The following is a 10,071-nucleotide window of genomic DNA, read 5'->3' as shown; positions in this document are numbered from 1 at the left end:
AACGGAATTTAAAAAAAAGAATAGCCTATTCCTCTGTATCTCACATGGGTTTCACAATTATAGGAATTGGTTCTATAACCGGAATGGGACTCAACGGTGCCATTTTACAAATACTCTCTCATGGATTTATTGGTGCTGCGCTTTTTTTCTTGGCAGGAACGAGTTGTGATAGAATACGTCTTGTTTATCTCGACGAAATGGGGGGGGTATCGATCCCAATGCCAAAACTATTTACCATGTTCAGTAGTTTTTCGATGGCTTCTCTTGCATTGCCAGGAATGAGTGGTTTTGTTGCGGAATTATTAGTATTTTTTGGAATAATTACTAGTCCAAAATACCTTTTAATGCCAAAAATGCTAATTACTTTTGTAATGGCAATTGGAATGATATTAACTCCTATTTATTTATTATCTATGTTACGTCAGATGTTCTATGGATACAAGCTATTCAATGTTCCAAACTCTAATTTTGCGGATTCTGGACCACGAGAACTATTTGTTTCAATCTGTATCTTTCTACCCGTAATAGGTATTGGTATTTATCCGGATTTCGTTCTCTCGCTATCAGTTGACAGGGTGCAAGCTATCCTATCTAATTACTTTCATCGATAGTCTTTCATTAATAATACGGAAATATAATTTTTGTCTTTGATTTTAAGATTTTTAAAATCGTTCGCTGTACAATGCAAAAGAATAAAGTGAATTAGAATTGTAATGAGATGCATTTTGAGTTTTTGAGAACCGTTTTGAATAAGGAATGATTCAAACGGTTCTCAAAAACTCGCACAAACAAGAAGCTTTTTATATATATATGGGATGATGTTCTTATGTATTCTTTATGTAGTTTATTCAATTATTTATCTGTGTAGTTTATTCAAGTAGATGTTAATGTGAATGAACCATAACTATGTAGACCTATTCCTAATAGATTGATTCCAAAATAACATACCCAAATTATAAGAAATCCTATAGAAGCCACAAGTGCCGAATTCATACTTTGCAAACTTTGATTTGTTCTACTTCTAATATGTATTCTAGTTCTAGTATGTAAATAAATCGCGAATATGGTCCAAGTAATAAAAGCCCAAGTTTCTTTGGGGTCCCAATTCCAATAAGATCCCCATGCCTCATTAGCCCATACTGCTCCACAAAGAATGCCTATGGTTAAAAAGGTAAATCCTAAACTAATGACACGATAACTCCAATAATCCAAACGTTGAGTCAATTGATATTTATAATAATTTCGAAATGAAAGAAAAGAAGTGTTTTTAAAAACACTTCTTTTTTCATTCAAATATTGAATCTCACCAAAGAAAAATGGTTTAATTAAGAAATTATTACCTTTACAAAAAATATCGATGTTTTTTCGAAATGTAATGACTAGAAGAGCGACTGATAATAGTGATCCGCATAAAAGAGCTGCATAGCTTAATAACATCATACTTACGTGCATCATTAACCACTGAGATTGTAGAGCAGGTACTAATATTGCGGATTGATGCATTTCAGTTAAAAAACCCGACGTGGCAAAGCCTTGTGTAAAAATGGTACTTGGTGCGGTTATTGTGCTTAAATCATTTTTATGGTTCCCCATCTTGGAAATCATATGAATAATGGAGAAACTGCACGAAAGGAAGATTAATGACTCGTATAAATTACTTAACGGAAAATGTCCTGAAGAAATCCAACGAGAAACTAATAATCCTGTTATAGAGAAAAAAGTGGCTATCATCCCTTTTTCCAATGAATCACGCAATCCTACGATTTCGCGGACTAATAAGATCATTAAATGAATCGTAATCACAATTGAAATTATCGAAAAAGAGATATGAGTTAATATATGTTCTAAAGTTGTAAATATCATAAAAAGGGGTCCCATTAGAGAATTTAAATCGAGAATTGAATACATTATAGGATCCATTGTGTCTCTTTTAGAGGATTTATTTTCTAGGATTTCAAGGATGCCGCCACTCGGACTCGAACCGAGATGCTCTAGCACTGCTTCCTAAGAGCAGCGTGTCTACCAATTTCACCATGGCGGCTTACTTGAAATAATAATAGTCAATTCATGTTGAATCGTCGAGAATCAAGGATTCAATATAGTTTAGTAAACATTAGAATCGATAAATCAAAATTCATTTAAATTCCTATTTGAATCTCTATTCAAAAAAAGAATCTTTAGTTGGGATCATTGTAAGTTTAGTTTTAATAATAAAGTAAGTTTAGTTTTAGTAAGTTTAGTTTTAATAATAAACTTTCGCGTACTAGAAACTAAGTTCTTCCAAAACAGTTAGAACTCAATAGTTTTGTTGTCTGTCGAGGTATAGAACTAAGAATTGTTCATTTTCTATTTTTTGATTCGTTTTTTATTTATCCGATTTGATTTCATAGATTCAAACAAAATGAAAAAAAAAATATTTTTTTTTTCAATGAAGAAGATTAAATAACCAGGATTTCATATGTATAACAATTTCATCACTAAATCAAAAGAATTTGAAATTTTCTAACGATTTCGACACCTTAGTATCATTCCTTAGTATCATTAGAGTATTAATACTCTTCATATTATATATAATGGTCTCTTCATTATATATATAATGCATAATGGTAAGATTTACCAAACTAATTAGGTTTTTGTTAGGCATATAAGAAACAAAAGAATTTTCATTTCTATCGTAATCATACTCTACTTTTCACAATAGAAAAATATTTTTCTATTGTGAAAAAAGTAGATAGAAAAAATATTCAGAATTCGATATACATACCTTTATTCTACATACCACATCTACATACTACAACAGCTAGTTCTAACTCATATTGATATTGAGGAGTTCAATACATTAATTAATGTGAATCGTTCATCTTAAAAAATTCGAAGTTCTTCGGGTATGTCAATTCCGATTATTCCAAGACTTTATTATTTGTTTGTTGCACAAAAAAACTTTTTGAACGTCCGGTGGAAACCGATTTCGCTAAGGAAAAAGCCTTTACTGCAGCTAAAAATCCTTTTTTTTTCCAAATATTTTTACGAATACGTTTTTTTGACATAGAAGTACGCTTTTTGGGAACTGCCATTCAAAAAGGGTTACCAGTTTTTATCGTTGTATGTGAAAGACATGTATTGTTTTGTTCAAAATAGATTGTTCCTTTTAGTCATTATCTATACTTATTCCCTGGTAGAATAGTTTTAAAAAAAGCATTTTCGAATATGTTTAAAACCTATTAAAAAATATATTTAAAACCTATTAAAAAATATATTTAAAACCTGTTTGAAAATATATTTTAAACCTATTAAAACATATAATTTTATTAAAACATAATTAGAATCAAGTACTCCTTTTGGTATAACTCTTTTTTCTTATTATACTATATAATATGGCTATAAATTACCAGAATAGAATATTCTACTAAGACTAGACTAGAATAGTAGAATTATTAAAGATTTCATTTTGTTTTCTTATGGAACATACATATCAATATGCATGGATAATACCTTTTCTTCCACTTCCAGTTACTGTGTCAATAGGATTTGGACTTCTACTGATTCCGACAGCAACAAAAAATATTCGTCGTATATGGGCTTTTCCTAGTGTTTTACTGTTAAGTATAGTTATGGGGTTTTCAGCCAATTTATCTATTCAACAAATACATGGAAGTTCTATCTATCAATATCTATGGTCTTGGACCATCAATAATGATTTTTCCTTAGAGTTCGGATATTTGATCGACCCACTTAGTTCTATTATGTCAATACTAATTACTACTGTTGGAATCTTGGTTCTTATTTATAGTGACAATTATATGTCTCATGATCAAGGATATCTGAGATTTTTTGCTTATATGAGTTTTTTCAATGCTTCCATGTTGGGATTAGTTACCAGTTCCAATTTGATACAAATTTATATTTTTTGGGAACTGGTGGGGATGTGTTCCTATTTATTAATAGGATTTTGGTTCACACGACCGACTGCAGCAAGTGCTTGTCAAAAAGCTTTTGTAACTAACCGTGTAGGGGATTTTGGTTTATTATTAGGAATTTTAGGTTTTTATTGGATAACAGGTAGTTTCGAATTTCGGGATTTGTTCGAAATAACTAATAACTTGATCCATAATAATGGTGTCAGTTCTTTATTTGCTACTTTGTGTGCCTCTTTATTATTCATTGGTGCAGTTGCTAAATCCGCACAATTCCCCCTTCACGTATGGTTACCCGATGCCATGGAAGGACCCACTCCCATCTCGGCTCTTATACACGCTGCTACTATGGTAGCAGCAGGAATTTTTCTTGTAGCTCGACTTCTTCCTATTTTCATAGCTATACCTTACATAATGAATTTCATATCTTTAATAGGTGTAATAACAGTACTACTAGGAGCTACTTTGGCTCTTGCTCAAAGAGATATAAAAAGAAGTTTAGCCTATTCTACAATGTCTCAATTGGGTTATATTATGTTAGCTCTAGGTATAGGTTCTTATCGAGCTGCTTTATTCCATTTGATTACCCATGCCTATTCTAAAGCTTTATTGTTTTTGGGATCCGGATCCATTATTCATTCAATGGAACCTATTGTTGGATATTCGCCAGAAAAAAGTCAGAATATGGCTCTTATGGGTGGTTTAAGAAGATATGTTCCAATTACAAGAACTACTTTTTTATTGGGTACACTTTCTATTTGCGGTATTCCACCTCTTGCTTGTTTTTGGTCCAAAGATGAAATTCTTAATGATAGTTGGTTGTATTCACCAATTTTCGCAATAATAGCTTGTTTCACAGCAGGATTGACTGCATTTTATATGTTTCGGGTGTATTTACTTACCTTTGATGGACATTTGCGCGTTCATTTTCAAGATTACAGTAGCACAAAAAATAGTTCGTCCTATTCAATATCTCTATGGGGAAAGGAGGTAGCCAAAGCAGTCAATAGAAATTTACCTTTATCAACAATGAATAATAGGGTCTTCTTTTTTTCAAAGGATATGTATAAAATTGATAATAATCTAAAAAAATGCATACGATACTTTAATACTTCTTTCGAAAAAAAGTACACTTCTATGTACCCTCGCGAAGTGGACAATACTATGCTATTTCCTCTGCTTATATTGGTATTATTTACTTTGTTTGTTGGATCAATAGGAATTCATTTTGATCAAGGAGTAATAGATTTGGATATATTATCCAAATGGTTAACTCCACTCACAAACCTTTTCCATCCAAATTCGAGTTATTCTGTGGATTGGTATGAATTTTTTACAAATGCAATTTTTTCAGTAAGTATAGCTATTTCCGGACTATTCATAGCATATATCTTATATGGGTCTGCTTATTCGTTTTTCCGGAATTTGAACTTTATCAATGCATTTGTAAAAGGTGGTCCTAAAAGGATTCTCTTGGACCAAATAAAAAATGGGATATACAATTGGTCATATAATCGTGGTTACATAGATATTTTTTATACTAAGGTTTTTACCATGGGTATAAGGGGATTAACCGAACTAACTCAGTTTTTTGATAGATATATAATTGATGGAATTACAAATGGGGTTGGCATTGCAAGTTTTTTTATAGGGGAAGGAATCAAATCCATGGGAGGTGGACGAATCTCTTCTTATCTATTCTTTTATTTATTTTATGCATCAATATCTTTATTCATTTTTTTATTTTTTTTATAAATTTATATTTTATAAATTTATAAATATAAACCAACTTAAAGTCCCTATTTTTATTCGTTTTATAAATTGTAGAAATATCTCTTTTTTTGATACCTTACATTATCTCTATTACTAATCCTTTGTGCACTTTGGTGTTCCTAACCGTCCACTGATTTTTGATTGATCTACGGCATGGTAATAAATACAAGACAGTAATGAAAACTCCATACAGTTGATCTTTTACACCCGCTCCAAGATATGATGACTAATGAAAGAATCTTAATCTTGGGGTAAACAGTTTACACTGCTTATGTTTACTTCAACTTTATTCTTGTACATATGAAATGAGATTTTATCTTCTTACTGCAAACTTCTAAGTTGTTTTGTTTCACTCATATAACTATCTGGTTTAACTCATTGACCCGAATGATGAATAAAAAATAAAATACCTATTCAATACATTACATTCAACTTCTTTCCTTTACTTCTAGGAAAGAAGTATAAAGTTCATGTTCAACGAATCACACGTAGAGATATTGATAACACACATAGAGTTAATGGTATTTCATAACTAATAGATTGAGCAGCAGCTCGTAGACCACCTGAAAAGGAATATTTATTATTCGATCCGTATCCTGACATAAGAAGCCCAATAGGAGCAATACTTGAAATGGCGACCCATAAAAAAACACCTATACTGAGATCGGCTAAAATGAGGCGATACCCAAAAGGAATTACTAAATAACTTAGTAGAATTGATATGACCACTATAGACGGTCCAATACTAAACAAACGAACATCTCCTCTAGATGGGAGAAGGTCTTCTTTAAAAAGTAGTTTAGTTCCATCTGCTAGAGCTTGAAGAATTCCCAAGGGGCCGGCATATTCAGGCCCAATACGTTGTTGTATCGCTGCAGATATTTCTCTTTCTAACCACACAATTACTAGTACCCCTATTGTAATTCCCAATATAAGGGTCAAAATGGGTACAAAGATCCATATGAGTCCATATACTTCTTTTAAGGATTCCGATATAGAAAAAGAATTGATAGTTTGTACTTCTGTCGTATCAATTATCATTTCAACGATCAACCTCTCCCATAATGATATCTATACTACCTAGTATCGTCATGATATCAGCCAATTTCATTCTTTTAACTAGCTGAGGAAGAATTTGCAAATTTATGAAGCCGGGTGGACGAATTTTCCATCTCCAAGGGAAAACACTATTATCTCCTATCAAATAAATTCCTAATTCCCCTTTTGGGGCTTCTACTCTCACGTAAAGTTCTTGTTTCGACAATTCAAAATTGGGTGAAGGTTTTTTACTAATAAATCTATATTCAAAATCATTCCATTCGGAATTTTTTGCTCTATCAAAGCGTCGGACTTCTAAATTCTCATAGGGTCCTCCAGGAATTCCTTCTAGAGCCTGTTGAATTATTTTTATAGATTCCCTCATTTCACCGATTCGTACTAAATAACGAGCTAACGAATCTCCTTCTTTTTGCCATTGGACTTCCCAATCGAATTCATTGTAACACTCATAATTATCAATTTTACGAAGATCCCATTGTGTTCCAGAAGCTCGTAACATCGGTCCTGATAAACCCCAATTTATTGCTTCCTCTCCACCAATAATGCCCACTCCTTCGACTCGCTCCAAAAAAATGGGATTTCGCGTAATGAGTTTTTGATATTCAACAATTCCTGTTAAAAAATAATCGCAAAAATCCAAACATTTATCTATCCAGCCATAAGGTAGATCGGCAGCTACTCCTCCGATGCGGAAATAATTATGCATCATTCGCATACCTGTGGCGGCTTCGAATAAATCATATATCAATTCTCTCTCTCTGAAAATATAGAAAAAGGGAGTCTGCGCGCCGATATCCGCCATAAAAGGCCCAAGCCATAACAAATGAGAAGCTATACGGCTCAGCTCCAGCATAATTACTCTGATATAGCTAGCCCTTTTAGGTACTTGAACATTTTCCAGTTGTTCTGGTGCATTTACCGTTATTGCCTCTGTGAACATAGTAGCTAAATAATCCCAACGTGTTACATAAGGCAGATATTGTATAATTGTTCGGTTTTCCGCTATTTTTTCCATCCCTCTGTGTAAATAGCCCAATATGGGTTCACAGTCAATAACATCTTCACCATCGAGAGTAACGATCAGTCGAAGAACACCATGCATTGATGGGTGGTGAGGACCCATATTAACTATCATGAAATCTTTTTTTGTAGCCGGTACAGTCATATCTTTTCTTCCTTAATTCATTATTTCATGAATTCCTCAAAAAAGTAGGAGGTTCATCAAAATAAAAAATCTAATAACTACTATACTAATTCAAACGATTTAATTAACGATTTTTTGGCTCCCGAATATCCAACTGGTCAATTAATTTCTTATAACGCGCTCTATTTTTCTTTGACAAATAAGCCAGCAGACGTTGACGTTTTCTCAGAATTTTTTGTAGACCTCTTTGTGATAAAAAATCTCTTTTGTGCAATTCCAAATGTGAAGTAAGTCTTCGTATCTTATTGGTGAAACTTAATACTTGAAATTCAACAGAACCCCTGTTTTCTTCTTTTTCTTCTTGTGGAAGAAGTGAAATGAATGAATTTTTGACCATAAAACTTTTTTTATCTTTTTCTTTTCTTTCTTTTCCATGCCATGGATTTTACCGATCAGGAAAAATAAAATAATAATTATTATATTATGTCAATTTTTTTTAATCTAGTACACGCAAAAATTTAGATTTATCCGTTTCTATCTAAATCAAATTTTCCATTTGATTTAGATAGAAAAGAAAAGGATAATATATTTCTGCATTTACGAAAGAGAATGATTTCTTTGCACCTAAAAAGATTCTGTAGATTTCTTTCTAGATTCAATTGAATTGATACACAAGTAAATACGTATCATGTACCAGAACGTAACACACCATATGCGTACATCTTTCGGTTTTTATTTACTGAAAACGGCATGTGATATATAGGAAATATACTATTAAATAATTCTGAATCGTGGATACATACGTATCCTTGACATACTGAAACGACTACCATTATTGGTATCAAACCAATAGCGATTCATACAAGCTAAATCTTCTAATCGGTAATTGGGCCAAAGAAACAATTTGCATTTAATTAATTTATTTAAATCCGTATTAAGACGTTTGTCCTCATTCAAAAATTGTTCAGAGTTTCTTATGTTGTTTTCGTTGCAAAATACTGGATTTCTATTCACAATATCCCGATTATGAGAGTTGAAACAAATTAGAATTCTCAATTCTCTACGACGTCTAGGAGATAGAATATTTTCAGGAACAAAGAAATTATAATGATCTTGATCCCCATTCACAAATATATTGCCATGTCGTCCAGTGGATTTTTTCAAATTATTCTTATCAACATATCTTTTCTTTATGTATTTTCTATTAATTTGGTGTTTACTCTTATCGATCAATGAAATACTTATGGTTTGATATATAATGAATTTTCCATCCCTTCTTAAAGATAGACGAATTGGTTCGATAATTAATATTCCCCTTTTTATTAATTCTGTAAGAGCTAGATCTTTCTGAATCAGCATTACATCCAGATGCATCTCTCCTCTTTGAATCGAGGATATAGCAATTTCCCTTGGATTTATCAATCTAAGTAGGAGACAATATATCCTAACATTATTAATAATTTTTTGATTCAAGGGGTCATCCCATCTTAATTGAAAAATAAAATATTTTTTCAGGAACAAATCTAGTTCTCCTTCCTTATTTTTCTTGGATTGTTTTTTTTTTTTTTTACCTTTTTTAATGTTTGATCTCGTGCAATCCTCTTCAAGATATTCCTTTTGGTTTTGTTTTTGTGGATCTGATACAAGATTTGATTGACCCTCTTTTTCTTGGTTGGAATTTTGAAATTCTATTTTAACGGAATCTTTGATGTTTTGATTTTGACTAATATTTTTTTTATTTTGATTTTGACTAATATTTTTTTTATTTTGATTTTGACTAATATTTTTTTTATTTTGATTTTGACTAATATTTTTTTTATTTTGATTTTGACTAATATTTTTTTTATTTTGATTTTGACTAATATTTTTTTTATTTTGATTTTGACTAATATTTTTTTTATTTTGATTTTGACTAATATTTTTTTCATTTTGATTTTGACTAATATTTTTTTCATTTTGATTTTGACTAATATCATTTTCATAATAAATATTAGAAAGAAGTAATTTGATTGGTATGATCCACGGTTTAATCTTATATGCATCAAAAGGTAACACAAATTCTGGGAAGAACCAAGGTTCTAGATTTGATATGGTAGAATAATTTCGATTCATTCCCATCCAATCAAAAATTTTTTTTTGATGAGTCTTAGTCTTAGTATTTTTATTAGTATTTTTATAAAT

At 31.4% G+C, this 10,071-nt stretch overlaps 1 long non-coding RNA gene across 1 annotated transcript; it reads right to left on the bottom strand.

The window, feature by feature from the left end:
• Positions 1–797: 797 nt before the first annotated feature.
• Positions 798–6,320, bottom strand: LOC135664188 (uncharacterized). The gene is made up of 2 exons (XR_010508676.1): positions 3,265–6,320; positions 798–3,218 (listed from the first exon to the last, which is right to left on the bottom strand). It is a non-coding gene; the product is annotated as an uncharacterized LOC135664188 (long non-coding RNA).
• Between the last annotated feature and the right edge of the window lie 3,751 nt (positions 6,321–10,071).

Source organism: Musa acuminata, unplaced genomic scaffold (assembly GCF_036884655.1).
Source record: "Musa acuminata AAA Group cultivar baxijiao unplaced genomic scaffold, Cavendish_Baxijiao_AAA HiC_scaffold_812, whole genome shotgun sequence".
In the NCBI taxonomy this organism is placed as follows: domain Eukaryota; kingdom Viridiplantae; phylum Streptophyta; class Magnoliopsida; order Zingiberales; family Musaceae; genus Musa; species Musa acuminata.
This window is presented reverse-complemented; position numbering and strand designations above follow the sequence as displayed.